The sequence below is a fragment of the Amblyomma mixtum genome, chromosome 4 (assembly GCF_055824585.1).
Source record: "Amblyomma mixtum isolate Tamu chromosome 4, ASM5582458v1, whole genome shotgun sequence".
Taxonomy (NCBI): domain Eukaryota; kingdom Metazoa; phylum Arthropoda; class Arachnida; order Ixodida; family Ixodidae; genus Amblyomma; species Amblyomma mixtum.
The window spans coordinates 45,254,819-45,269,867 of record NC_143015.1 but is presented as its reverse complement, the minus strand read 5'-3'; the positions used below and the strand labels follow the sequence as shown (position 1 = coordinate 45,269,867).

At 48.0% G+C, this 15,049-nt stretch overlaps 1 protein-coding gene across 1 annotated transcript in view; it reads left to right on the top strand.

Moving 5' to 3' along the window:
• Positions 1 to 579: 579 nt before the first annotated feature.
• The window catches only part of LOC149346395 (putative aminopeptidase PLBD2), a 36,838-nt gene continuing 22,368 nt past the window's right edge, over positions 580 to 15,049 (top strand). The window contains exon 1 of the mRNA XM_089586394.1: positions 580 to 795. The gene's annotated coding sequence lies outside the window, so the exon portion shown is untranslated. The remainder of the gene's footprint in view (positions 796 to 15,049) is intronic.

Genomic DNA, 15,049 nt, shown 5'->3' with positions numbered 1-15,049 from the left:
TGAATGAAGTAGCAAACATCCATTACAGCTGTCGCGTCATACCCTTAAAGCAGAGCTCAAGTATCCTCCTGCCGCCGCGGTGGCTCAGTGGCTATGCTGCTCGGCTGCTGACCCGAAAGACGCGGGTTCCATCCCGGCAGCGGCGGCTGGAATTTCTTTGGAGGAGAAATTCTAGAGGCCCATGTATGGTGCGATGTCAGTGCACGTTAAGGAACCCCAGGTGGTCGAAATTTCCGGAGCCCTCCACTACGGCGTCTCTCATAGCTTCAGTCGCTCTGGGACGTTAAACCACATAAACCAAACCAACCAAACCAAGTATCCTCCTAATTTTTTTTAATATTGAAAGCTAGCACTTGCACCTTTCCAGCCAATACGCCTCACCTGGTGTCCACTGGCACTTTCCTTTTTTTGCGAGAAAGGGATCGTGCCATTGTGTGTTTTCGATAAGGACGGCAAGCATGCTGCAAACGAAAAAGAGAAGTTGCAACGCATTCTTTTGTTTTCATCGAGTGGGCGGCATATCTCGGGGGCAAGCAGCACGTGATAGCGACAGACGGGCGGATTCCCCTGGCAGACCGGCCCGATATAAGCGTCGCGACCCGGGAGACGAGGAACGGTGTCGCCTTTCAGATTTCGCCCCACGCGTGTTTCCGGCGCCTATCAGAGCAGCGCTTGCAGACAAGGCGCTTCGAGCGAGCCTTCGACGCGCCGCGTCCATCTAGTGGGCGTACCGTTTGAAGAGTGCAGGAAATCCCGTTCTCCTGCCTCGTGGACGGCGTGACTTACCGTTAAGAGGTATTTGGCTTCTTTTGCAAGTTTTTAGCTATGATGCGTGGTTATCGCTGGAAAAAGTTTCGCTGTGTTTTACAGAAATGTTTTTTTCGCAAGGCATTGCTGTGAAGTTCAATGTTCTTCCCATTATCTAAGATGCGCTTGCCAATGCAGGATAGCCGCTTCGTTTCCCTTTTAACCACGTGATTTCCCCCTAATGAGCCATTTTGCTTTGAGATACAGTAGCTAGGTAGCCGCTGTGTGCTGTGAAGAATTCTGCTTATCGCTTCAATCTGGAGGCGGCCCGAGGCGTCTGGCTGAGTGCGCTGCCTGATAAGATGCGAAATTGTTGGTCTCGTTTCAGTAGTTCAAAGGGGTGCGCACGCACTTTATGGATATGTACTGTCCCCGAAAAATAAAGCGCGAACATGGTCTGTGAAAAAATACATTAATTTTCGCGGCGTTCAGGCATCGTAAGGAACGAGTGGGATTTGTTCCTGCGTACGGGAGCACGGCAGAACTGTGGTGGAATTATAATTTTCCCCGGCAGTGCGGCATGATATCGACTGTTTTATATCCTCCGAGCCAAATAGTATGAAATGAGTCAAAGCCATGACTTCGCGATTGAAAACTCGTGTGGTGCTTGTCTAAGTGCTATTAACGTAGCAGCGCAGAGGCGAAGAATGGACAGCGTTCAGTATTTATAAATCCACTACCATGCTATTTTGTGATCTGCTTTAGGCATGCGCGGTGACGTTTCATTGTATGTTGTCGAAAAAATCATGCAGACGGCCTTCGACAGCACACGAGTGCGCACTTACATCGTTATTTCTTGTCGTGGGACATCCGAATGGCCCATCAAGTAATCTTTCACATCTATCGCACTGTAGTAGAAAAAGGAATTCATTGCAAGAAAATTGTTTCATACTCGAAGATGAATTAGCCATTTCAGGGCCACAAGCCATAGCTTATGACAACAAAGGACAGGCAGTAGTACTAATGTGACATCATCATCATCAGCCTGAGTACACCCACTGCAGGGCAGAGGCCTCTCCCATGTCTCTCCAATTAACTCTATCATTTGCCAGTTGCGGCCACTGTATCCCCGCAAACTTCTTAATCTCACCCGCCCACCTAACTTTCTGCCCTCCCCTGCTACGTTTGCCTTCTCTTAGAATCCACTCCGTTACCCTTAAGGACCAGCGGTTATCTTGCCTTCGCATTACATGCCCTGCCCAAGCCCATTTCTTCCTCTTGATTTCAACTAGGATATAATTAACCCACGTTTGTTTTCTCACCCATTCCGCCCTCTTCCGATCTCCTAACGTTACACCTATCATTTTTCTTTCCATAGCTCGCTGCGCTGTCCTTAACTTAAGCTGAACCCTCTTTATTAGCCTCCACGTTTCTGCTCCATAGGTGGGTACCGGTAAGATACAGCTGTTGTATACTTTTCTCTTGAGGGATATTGGTAAACTGCCATTCATGATCTCAGAGAACCTGCCATATGCGCTCCACTCCATTCTTATTCCTCTAGTTATTTCCCTCTCATGATCCGGATCTGCGGTCTGACCTGCCCCAGGTAGACATATTCTCTTACTACTTCCAGCACCTCGCTACCAACTGCGAACCGCTGTTCCCTTGCTAGGCTGTTGAACATTAGTTTGGTTTTGTGCATGTTAATTTTTAGCCCCACCGTTCTGCTGTGCCTGTTTAGCTCATTGATCATGCTTTGCAGTTCTTGTCCTGAGTGGCTTAGCAAGGCAATGCCATCAGCGAATCGCAAATCACTCAGGTATTCTCCATCAACTCTTATCCCAAACTCTTCCCAAAGGGCACAGCAAACAAGGGTCAAAAATAGAAAAAAGCAAGCCCTCTTGTTCGCTTGTTCTTTCGGCCTTATCTCAAGTTGCGAGAGTCCTTCTAGCCTGATTGGCTGTCAGCGTAATATGAGTCTGAGCATAGACGCAAGTGCATCGATAGCAAGATCATGACTTCGTAAATTCTGCGGAAGATCTGCGAAACAGCACTCTGAGGCCTTTCGGAAGGCTGCATCGAAATAGGCCGCATGAAAGAGCTTCGTGTGATGAGCCGCCTTGCCGACACCACGGAAAGCAGATAAGAGTTAAAGCGACAGTGATGACAAATCGACGTTGGCTTGTACGATGTCAAGAAATCTAGTACTGGTGTCGCCATCACTTGCTGATTGCGCTAGTATACTTTGTCCGTCGACACTTTTTTTTCGACACTGATTAAAAAATTCCAGGCTGCAGCGCCTTTCGCCTCAAAACTGTAATCACGGAACCACGTTTGGTGTAGTGTCATGAAAGTTTGAATTAAGGGGCAGGAAATTGGTTAATTAATTTTTCTGAGCAATACATTTGTTCTTTTAATTTATTAAATACTTCAACATAGCCATAAAGAGCAATATAAACAAATTTTAGCAACAACAATTGAAAAATATTGTCCATGCTATAGGAGGAAATTAATTCGCAAGCGTGTGCTTTTCCCGTGCGCGCTCAACACAGCTAGCCGATACGCAACTGAGGACCATGACAACAGGTACTGTTCGTTTTATACCCGGATGATGGAGTGAAGGGCACACGTGCACGCTTCCTATACTCCGTTTCATACATCATGTGCAACGCTGTCAAGGCTACGGAAGTAGTCCGCAAAAAAAAAGAGGTGTATCACTAAAGTTCTGTGGCCGTTTTCTATACAAAGCATATATCTACATATGTGTGTGTGTATATACACACACAAAAACAACTATTTACAGAGCACCTAGGTAGGCGATACGTAGCAGAAACATAATAGTAACATATTATGACTAAAAGACCGGTAAGGATATACAGCGCATCAAGAGAGGAAACCAATCCGGTACAAAGTCCAATTTTTTGTAAATGTCCGTTACCTGCAGCAACATTCGGCTAAAGTGAATTCTGGGCGAAACAACAGGTTCAACGTTGCGATCTTGCATGCGCGTTTTCCAAAGACTATGAAGTCCAATCAGAAGAATCATATCATAAGGATTCGAGTCAGGTTGGGAAACAACAAGGTAGCGAACACTGTAGGAATTTAGGAGAAAATCTTTCTGTAGCGTCCTTTGCAACACATCCCAAAACAAAATCGCGTCTTTGCAGTCTATAAAACAATGTTCAATTGTTTCAGGCACATTGCACAAGCGACAGTTTACAGAAGACACAAAAATGTTTTTCTCTCGAGCCACGTCTTGACAGGTAGAGTTTCAGTGTGTAATTTAAAGAAAAATGTTTTGGTGCAAGGAGAAATTGGCATTTTACGCACTCGCTTTAAAACATCATGACCCATGAGCCCAACGTAGCCGGAACGATACAGTGAAAGAAAAAAAAAAAAAAAACGTTCTGTGGCCGTGTGGTCTAACGCGCCTCCCCAGAGGGTCGACAGGCAAATGGGGGTGCATGGGTTCAAATCCCGCGTGGTGAAACTTTTTTTTCGCACATTTTTTTCTTTTTTTTTCAACGCAAGCTGCATTACGCGTGACTTGAAAGATAAATCTTGTTTTGTTCACAATCGCTTGAATATTATGGCATGTTCTAAAAAAACGGCATTCATCTGTTCATTTGATGCATACCGCGTTAATGTGAGCTGTCCGAAATTCGCTGTCATTGAGCTCGCACCGGCTTTTGGTCAGCAGTGGCGGTTTTCTTCCCGATTATGCAGCATTGTGACAATACTTTTTAGATGCAAGCTAGAGATTTGGGCGAAAGATGACGTTCATTCGTCGGGTTTAATTAATCAGCACAGTGGTGAGTGCTCCGCCGTGGCCCGATTAACAAGTGGCCACCTGCAATTTTCGATTTCGCTGTTGCCGAGTGACCCACTCTTTTGTGGGCCTCTCTTAAGGTATCTGGCATGTTATGAATTGTTCTGAGCAACCAGTTAGCGGCAGATCCAGTCTTCGCCAAAAGAGTCTGGGATCGACTTTGGCACTGTGCTGCAGAGTAGCCCGAAGGACTTGGCGAGAGCAGTTATTTTTTACTGATCGCAAAGTTGAGAAGCAAGATGTCTGCTAATTTAGAACGATGGTTTAGAATTTAGAATGCAGGATCGCAGAAAACATAATGTATACTTCTTAATCGCCTATTTTCTCACTGTGTATGCGTAAGATTCTTGTACATATCTGCAATTCTTTTGTTTTTGTTAAAGTATCTTTCGTTTTTAAGCAAGGCGCGTTTTCCTTTGTCATTGAAGATAGCTCTATAACTTGGCTATTATATGCGGCAAAAGAGCAGTATACTTAAACTGACGGGTCAAAATATTTTTACACACACCACCTCGATATAGCCTGTTTCCTGTCTTGTGTTAAACTTAGAACATAGTGTTGATTCACACAGTGACAGAAAGTAGTACTGCCTCAAGAGTTACACATTTGTTGTCGTGCACAAATGTATATGAAGACAATACAGAGGCAGGTCAGCTTGTCTCTATTTCCCTGCTCACCTAGAAGAGCAGAAGCTGCTCAGGCAGGATTTTCACGCAGCCAGGTAAAAAGAGTTCCAAGCTGTGGGAGCGTCAAGTAAGAATGCAGAAAAAGTTGTACAACACTAGGAAAAAATATTCGATAAATGAGACAGGGCAATAAAGAATGCTGACCCCGCAGTGTTTGCGAGAAATGGTTTATTCTGGAAACAGCCAGTGGCCCCCTTGCCCTAAGGCGCAGCCAATCCCGTTGTTAAACCTTTCATGAAGGCATCCTGAGATGACTTCACAGTCTTGTCCTGCCAGCCGTATTCTTTTGTGTACCCTGCGTTGAACCAGGTTTCATCTAGGTAGACGATGCACCTATAAATGCAAAACAGCCGAGTGCACGAGTTAATGCTTCTCAGTAAACAAACACACTGCAGCATTTAAGCAGGCAACGCACTGCAAGAAACACACTGCTGACCACTGTCTCACAAATAGCCTCTAAAAAAATCAAGAAAAAGAATTATCTCGGCTTTATTGCTCCCTTGTTCGGGACTATATTTCGCGCCCAGGTGGCATTTGGTAGCCAGTTTATATTCACTGTATTTTTGCATGGGTTACTTGACTAATTCGGCAACATTTGAAATCTCTTCACTTGTGGCGACTGCGAACAAAATTCCCAACGTTCGCAGAAGTAGCGCCAGTAACTCGCACCACCGGAGCAAAGGGCAGTGTACGGTGGGTGTTTATTCGTTCCTAACGGTGACGACGAGAAGGCACTACCCATTGCGGTGCAACGACATTTTTGGCAGTTTTGTTGTTAATGCTTGCCGCACCAATTCGGATTTAATGATTAAATCTGACCCATGCAGACACGTGCCTCACCCAAACGTAGCGCAAAACTGGCCGTGAAACGTCAACCGTGAAACGTCACCTCTGCGCAAAAGGTCCGCAACAGCAACGTGGTTAAGACGATTTCCTTCAAATGTGTCATTCTCAAGCTGCACTCACTGTTACGACTACGAGGTTGCAACGCTAACATCAAGCTCTATGTGAAGCCAGTCTAAACGTGCTGCGTAAGAAAATAAGCAAGGAACGATACGTACCTGCCCTGTTTTCGCAATGCATTGATCGCCCGTAGGTACCTGGAACGCCACGCAATGATGTCACTTCACTCGATCAGCGCAAGGTTCCGTTTTCTTTTTTCAAATGTGAATCCGATGTCCTTCGCCATCCTCCACAACGTCGTTTTCTTGACGTTCTGCAGGTCGTCGTCCTCACTGATAGCCTTTAGCACACTGTCCAGTGTTGAGACTTCCCTCTTCGCGTACATACTGTGCACTTTCAGACGGATGGCATGAACTGGGAAGCTGTCATTCTTGACTGTTCGCGAGCTTGAAATCTTCACGTCCGAGGTCTTTTCTTCGGAGACGCCAAAGGCCAACACAGACGCTCCGCCTTGATTTTGGCAACGGTACGGGGAGATACTCCGAAGTCCTCGCTCACAGCACTCAGTACTTCCCGAAGAGACTTCGGAAAACGGATCCTGGTAAGGGAGTGCCTTGACAGCTTGGATGCACGAACCATCGCGAAAATGCGTACAGGAGAGGTGGCCGCGGCCGCTGAGCAGGACGCCATTTTCTCAAAAGTGAAAGGGAGCCGGACGGTAAGAGTAAACACGGCCAGGGTTCCGGAGACAACGAAAACGTGAAATGGAAAAATACGACAAGCGCAAGATACAAAATCACAGATCTCGATCGGTTCGGTCGCAATAGCAGCGTTTTTATGCGAAGCATACTAGCCGCACAACCGAGCTCTTCCTTGGTGCGCCGCGCGCGGCCGCGTAGCTACTACTTGACCTGCATCGGCGCACCACGTGATATGACGTCACAACAGCTATGAAAGCTGGGGCTCAACTCGTGCGCTCGCTTGCGGACGCGCAGCCTCCGCCGGCGGTATGCTTCGCATCCTAGGCTTAACCATAAGCTAAGCCAGGCCATTTTTTTTGTCACGCTGATGACAAAAGTATTATTCACGAAGCCTGCCAGCAAAGCATTTGTTATTTTCCGCTCACCACAAGCAACGCACTATTTTGTGTCACGGATGCAGGTTGCGCAAAAAGGAGCGATAGCTTTGGCAGCGTTGCACCTGATGTATGAAACGGAGTATAGGTCCCTGCGAGAACAACAAAAGGTCCCTAAAATTTAAAGACATGAGTGTGGAGAATGGACTGTTGTTGCACCTACATGTTAACTCACTTGGATCGTATTCATGTGGTTCATGTTGGCATTTGCGAGAATATCAAGGTTAGATCAGATCAAGGCTAGACCATATGCTAACAACGTCTGCAAAACAAGCCATTCATCACTGAGAAATATATCATACGGCTAGCACTCCGGAGCCCACACATGAGGTTAAACCCGAAAAGAAACTACAAGTGCTGAGGTAATGCACTTCAGCATCAGTTTGTAGGGCGAAAAAACTCGTCTGATATTGTAGGAAACGATGGAGACCCTAGCTCTACGTCAGTTCTACCCCCAGGTTTCAATGTTATCTACATGGCATCGATTAGAGTCACAGGATAAACTTTCAGAGCACAGCGATCTCCTTCTCCCCGCCACTGGATTTGCAAGCTTCGTGGCTGGCCTTGACTGATGTCCCTAGACTACAATCGCATCCGTTGTTGCCTATGCATCCGCGGTTGCCTGTGTATTCGCGGTTGCTACGTCATTATTATAAATGAAAAATTAAACTTTTGCTGAATTGGCTCAGCAAACTTTGGAGGGAACGTGAAGGGACACGTAGAGCAAACAGGACACAACATTTTCTGTGAATCATTGAAGCAATATCTTGCGTACGTATACGGACCTTAAAAGAAAGGCTAATGAGGGAGGTTTATGAACTCCCCTGATTCACAGAAATTATCGCCTAGCTCTAGCGTCTCCTGAGTTAATCATCGAAGCAGTATCTTGCGCTCGTGTACGGGCCTTAAAAGAAAGGTTTATGAGGAAGGTATATAAACTTCCCGGTAGCAGCCAGCACTTCGCTTCGGCGGACGCGGTTGTTGCGACGCGCGTCTATTGTTTCACTCTTTCCTCTCATGTGTTTCAACCCTTCTATCTGCACGTGTCAGCGGTGGTAGCTCAGGTCGAGCCAGTCGGCAGGCCCGTGCAATTTCCTTTTAAGGCGGAAGCCTTTAATGCCTCATCGTTGTAAGCAGGAGTTGTCGACAGAAATGTCACGCTTTTCAATTGGTCGAAATGGTCTTGACGTCACAGTGCGCGAATTTCAAACGGGGTCGATTGTACTTTCGCTAGTAACCATGCAACCAATTAAAGGGATCGTATAGTGATGCTCAAAGTAAGTGCGACTGAGTTTAGTTAATTGCTTAATTAACCAATTAGCCTAATTGACCTTTCTAGTCAGAGCAGATGAATAAATAAACCCGGGTAGGAAATTGTTCGAATTGGGGAATTGAACTGGGGTCTCCGGAGTGCGAGACGAGCACGCTAACCACTCCGCCACGCCAGCTCGATTGTTTGGAATGAACAAAGGCGCGTCTAGCGAATACGGTGTGTTCGTTCACTCCCATCTTCCTCCCTTCTCGTTACGGCGAGGATCGGGTGTCCACCGAGATGTGCGAGACCGATACATTTCCTTTCCTCAAAAACCAATTTACCGACGATCAAGGCGTACAGCCGAACGGGCGATGGCGTTCTGTGGACTCCCTGGCAGCGTTGCAACATGCTGTCACATTCCACTCTTAGAGGCGAAGCTGAACATCTTACACAGACATCAGCGGCACAAGCAGCAACACCGCGCTTAAGGCTTTCGCTTCACCGCACTTTAGGTCAGCAAAGTGCCCCCTGAATTTTTCATTCTTCTCTCACTCTCAATAACAACAACGCATGAACTTCCCATGGTACTCGTGTATCTTTTCGTTTAAGCCAGCGTCTTCGCTTCGGCGGACTCGGTTGTTACGACGCGCGTCTCTTCTTTCACTCCTTCCTCTTATCTTCTAACTCTAGCGGTGGTGGCTCGACTCGAGCCAGTCGACAGGCACGTGCACTTTCCTTTTCATTCTTTCAGTCGTAACGACAGCAACAACATGAACTTCCCAGAGCGACTTAGGCTACAAGCGATTCCGTAGTGAAGGACTCCGCAAATTTCGACCACCTGTGGTTCTTTAACATACACTCACATCGCACAATACACGGACCTGTAGCACTCTATCCACCGAAGTGCTACCGCCGCAGCCGGGATCGAACCAGCGTCCTTCGGGTGAGCAGCCAAGCACCATAACTACCACGATGGTCAGTCTGAAAAGAAAGCTAAGGGGCTTTGGAAACGGGCTGCTGTACGGGAAGTCTCTCAAAATCATGACGTTCGCTGTTGTTGCAACATTGGGACGCGGCAGCCTAATTTCTTCCAAGCTCGACGGCGCGGGGAAAAGGAACGCGTTACTCTGAAAACTTATCCAGTGACTCCAGCATCGACTAGTGCTCTATATAGGCAGCAATATATCCCCTGTTCTGTTGCGAAATCAAGAATACGCCTGTCGCCGGGCCATTTCGCGGAGCTCTGGAAAGGCCAAGCTGCGCATGGGCGAGGAGCGGGTGACGTCACACGGCTGGCACGCCGGGGCCGCCGCTGGAGCCGCCACCGCCGCGCGCTCTCCATAGCCTCGACGACAGTCTCCCTCTCTCTCCCTCTCTGATGCGCAGTATGCGCAGTAGCGATTGCGTATCGCCATCTGCGTGGTTTTTATGCGAAGCATATTACAATAGGTAACCCAAGCCCTTCGTGACGGTTAAACGCCGTGCACACCACGTGACACAATGACGTCACGACAGATGAGAGACGGGGCTCCAACTCGTGGCATCGCTGCGGTTGCACGCCGTGCAGACCACGTTGTATGGTGACGTCACACCACGTGACACAATGACGTCACGACAGATGAGAGACGGGGCTCCAACTTGTGCCGTCGCTGCGGTTGCACGCCGTGCAGACCACGTGGTATGGAGACGTCACACCACGTGACACAATGACGTCACGACAGATGACAGACGGGGCTCCAATTTGTGCCGTCGCTGCGGTTGCACGCCGTGCAGACCACGTGGTATGGTGACGTCACACCACGTGACACAATGACGTCACGACAGATGAGAGACGGGGCTCCAACTTGTGTCGTCGCTGCTGTTGCACGCCGTGCAGACTACCTGGTATGGTGACGTCACACCACGTGACACAATGACGTCACGACAGATCGCCGTCACGCGCTGGGAGAGGGAGAACGATGCCATCGCTCAGACGCCGGAATGTCCTCGAGCGGCATTCCCGCGCATTTCGAACGCGCGTTCACACTCGGTGTACGTGAAACGCTCGCTCCACCGGACAGGCGGACGCGGCTTCCATGGCAATCCAGGCGCTCACCCAACGCGCGTCTCGGGGTTAGTCGGCGTTCCGCTGTAGCCATGCCGTTGTCTTCCCCCACGACGAAGGCTTCTAGTGGTTGTATTAAAATGACCAAGTATTCAACCAAGGAAAGCCATGTATTACCAAGCCTAGCCATCAATATGCTTCGCATCTGACCAGGGTTAACCAAGTTAAGCCTCAGCCATTTTTGGTGTATACATATAAAATTGGGAGTGGCTTAGCCCTGCTTTGCCAGGATATACGTACCGTGACGTGACGGCGAGGTGTCCACATCTCGGTGGACACCTGAACCATAGGGAAGGCGTATTACTGCCCTCTTCGAACAGTGGACATCTCAACCATTCTTTAAGCTAAGTGGCGGTAGTGACAGGTGTGCGCTGCATGCATTGGCATTGACAATGTGTGCCAGAAACGCGGCGCTGAAGCCATAGGCCGTCGGCGTTTGTTGTGTTCGTTGGCGTTGACCACGTTTTACTCTCCGATTATTTTGAGGAAAGGAAGTGCCCATAATGGCTCCCTGGGTCAGTGGACGCCTGAATCGTGCTTATAGGTACGTGGGGTGATGAGAGAAAGATGTGAGCTACAGGCATTAACAAGGTTGTCCCAGAAACGCTGCGCTGAAGCCATAGGCCGTCGGCGTTCATTGAGTTCGTTAGCGTCGCCGTGGACAACGTTTTACACTCCGATCATTTTAAGGAAAGGAAGGCGAGCGGCGAGGCACGCCAGCTGTGCGTAGTGACGTCACTTGCTCCTCGCGCATGCGCAGTATGGTCGTGCAAGAGCGCGCGAAAGGGCGACTCTTGGCAATGTAGCTCACGCAACAATATATGGCTACGCGCAGGTGTTGCGTTCGCAATCCTCCTGGTTTAACCAGAGCTAAACGACAGCCAATTTTTTAGAGCGCAGCTCTTTGGCGTCCGTTTCGCGACGTCGCCGTTGCCGCCGCCGTCGCTGTTGCCCGTTGTAACCAGCAGTGGACACCTTAATCGCACTTAAGCTGAGAAAACAATGCAGCGGGAGCTTGGAAAGCAAAGGAAAGGCGCGTAACTGCCCTCTTGGAACGGTGGACACCTAAATCGTCTTTTAAGCTACGTGGCGGTAGTGACAGATTTGCGCTGCATGCGTTGGCATGCGCTGCACGTTGTGCCATTTTAAGGAAAGGAAGTGAGCATAACTGGCTTCTTGGGTCAATGGACGCCTGAATCGTGCTTATAGGTAAGTAGGGTGATCAGAGAGAGTTGTGGGCTGCAGGCATTGACAACGTTGTGCCAGAAACGCGGCACTAAAGCTATAGGCCGTCGGCGTTCATTGTGTTCATAGGCATTGGCGTTGACAACGTTTTATACTCCGATCATTTTAAGGAAAGGAAGTGTGCTTAACTGGCTCCCTCGGTCAGCGAACGCCTGAATCGCGCTTATAGGTACATGAGGTGTTGAGAGAGAGGTGTGCGCTGCATGCGTTAGCGCTGACAACGGTGAGCGAACTCTCGCGATTAACCATTAACTGCCACCTACCAGGGTGGCAGGGTGGGTGGGGACTTTAATGTACATTTAAAGACAAAAAGCAATTCCTTACCACTTATGCGGGAGAACATCCCGTTCCTCTCGCTCGTAATGCCTTCCACGGCTATGACAACCTCGCGAAATACTAGCGTAGACCTCGTCTTTGAGAACCAGGAATTGGTGCAGCAAGTCGAGCATATATGCATCTGTCGACCACAAAGCCTCCTTCATGACAATCAAGGAGTGTTTCGTGAAGAAGGAAAATATGTGAAAAATAACAAGTTGTCTGTAATTGTGCATACACGTCTTGCTCGAATTCTTTGCCTCAATCCATCGAAAAGCTGAAACAGCTGATGAGCTGCGCTCAAATTTCGCATTAGAAAGTAAAGTATTTGTCGGCAATTTTTTTTTTCCGGACGGCTCTTGCGCATGCGCTTTGTATCAAAAGAACACGACAGAAATGCAAACAAGTGCAACCTATTCTGACTGTTAGGGTAAGGAGTCTCCACAGACGAATGAAAGGATATCCTGTGCCTGTGAAAGACGGATTGAAAAATTGAAATAACTTGTGTTTGTCTTTGCCACGAGGAAAGGAATTTGGGGCCTCCTCGGCTGTTTCTTCGGTGATGCTGGCGTAACATGAGACTCGGTGCGCACAGGCGTACGCGCCACTACGCCAGTAAAGCGCTTCCGATCGGAAGATTTTAACCGACGATTCGGCTACAGGTTAATTGATAAAGTAAGCCGGTCTGTATACAGGACCCGTGCACATGGTGGCAGCATGAGTGACTATTATGGTGTTTTTGAGTTCGGTGCCGGATTATGTGATTTAGTTATTGTAGTCATCGCTATGGTGGAGGAATTGCCGGCAGAAACCACAAGGCTAGCCCCACGTGTAGCTTATACCATCTAAACTCAGCTCACTAACACTTTAGAAAGATATTTAAAAAAAGTTTTAAATAGCAAAGCAGAATCAGAGAAGTTTCTTCCGTAACTTATCGGTATGGTGACGACGATTCAACTGACGGTGTACTCGAGGAGCTGGACTTTACATTGCATCCGTTCCATTGCATCCTTTCCATTGCAATGCATTACATCATGCATTCAAGCTGTTTGCTTTCTGATGTAAAGATACAGATGACGGTGAAGACGGAACACCGACCAAAAGAAAAAAGAAGAAAAAAGAAACATCAAAAATAAAAAAGCAAGACGTTTTTTGGGATCCTTTTTCACATTGAAATGAAGCAAGCAGCTGAGTGGCATTAAATAGGCTCGAAAAGAGGGCGCAGGGAGCGTGCGTAGATTGGGTTTAGATTTCCATCGTTGCGGCTGAGGGTGTGACTAGTAGGTTGAATGATTAAAGATTCCCAGTGCAGGCGAGGACGTAGCTTCTTTTCGGTTGACAGCACGTGTGCCCGGCCCCAGTCGATGTCATGGCCTACAGATACTGCGTGCTCGGCGACAGCATTGGAATCCACTTTTTTTTGTCGCGTACAGTCCCCGTCAAAAGTATACAGCCCAAGGGGTTTGCTTCTAAGCTGTTTAGCGGGGCTCCCTATCATATGTAGCACTCCAAAGCTTGGGAGGGTTGACGATGCGATGCCGTTCCTCTTTCGGGAGGTCACGGTCGCTGAGGATGCATAACGAGGCATGCAGCAGGCCTCACAAGCAAACCCCTTGGGCCGTATACTTTTGACGGGGGGTGTACATCGTTACTGTGTTCTTTTAGCCGCCTCTCGAAGTTATCGGTTTCGCCAATGTGTACGTAGTCACTGTTGGAACAAGCAACTTTATACAGTACGCCAGAGTATTTTTCCTTGGGAAGGGGGTCTTTGACATTTACCAACGCATGCCGAAGTTTTCTTGTCGGAACGTGGGCGATATGGACATTGAAGGTGCGCATGATGCGCGCTGAGGCCTCGCTTATTGCGCGAGCATAGGGCACGGCAGCACGTTTGATGGGCGACAAGGGAGTTTCGCCTGCTGGACGACATAACTGTTTTTCCACAGATTGCACAAATGAGGTCGGATAGTTGTTGCTCGTAAGTTCTTGTCGTACAGTTTGAAAGTCAATGGCCTGGTCTTCAAGAGAGCTGCAGATGCGTTGCGATCGTTTGAACAAGGACACAGTGAGAGATTTATTTTGTGTAGCAGGGTGAACCGAATTAAAGTTCAGGTTGTTTGTTTGATTTACTACTGCACCTGTCTGCCTGATTTATAAACGTGTATTTCTTTTTTTCTCTTCTGCAAGCAACGATTGCTTCACTGTATACTTTTTTTTTCAGTTTTTTTTCTCACTGTTTCACAGTATATTTTTTTTACCTAATAATGTCATTACTTGTTTCGATGTTCGCCCCCCCCCCCCCCCCCCTTTTGTAATACCCCTTCAGGGGTTTTAAGGGCCAATAAATGATGATGATCATGATAAGGTATCTTCCATTGTGGGTCGGTTTTTTGTAAACGCTGAATCTGAGCTTATTGCTGTCCCGTTTTATCGAAACGTCCAGAAAGGGCAACCCACCCTTCACTTCTTCTTCGGTAGTGAACTCTATTGCTTGTTCTATAGAATTCAAATGGTACGAGAAGGAGGCTAAGTCGACATTACGAATCATACAAAAGCAGTCGTCAACATATCTGAGGAAAATTCTAGGCGGTGATGCAAACGTGTCAAGGGCACGGCGCTCGACGGATTCCATACAGAGGTTAGCGACGGTCACGGATATAGAGGCACCCATTGGTGTTCCCTAAAGTTGGCGGTAAAAACGTCCTTGGAAGACGAAATAAGTGTTATCCAGGCAGAACTGCAGGAGCCTGCGGAGATCCAAAACTTCAATGGGGGTTCGTTTAGGTAGAGACTTGTCAGCCTCGATTGCAGCAGAGCAAACTTGCACGGC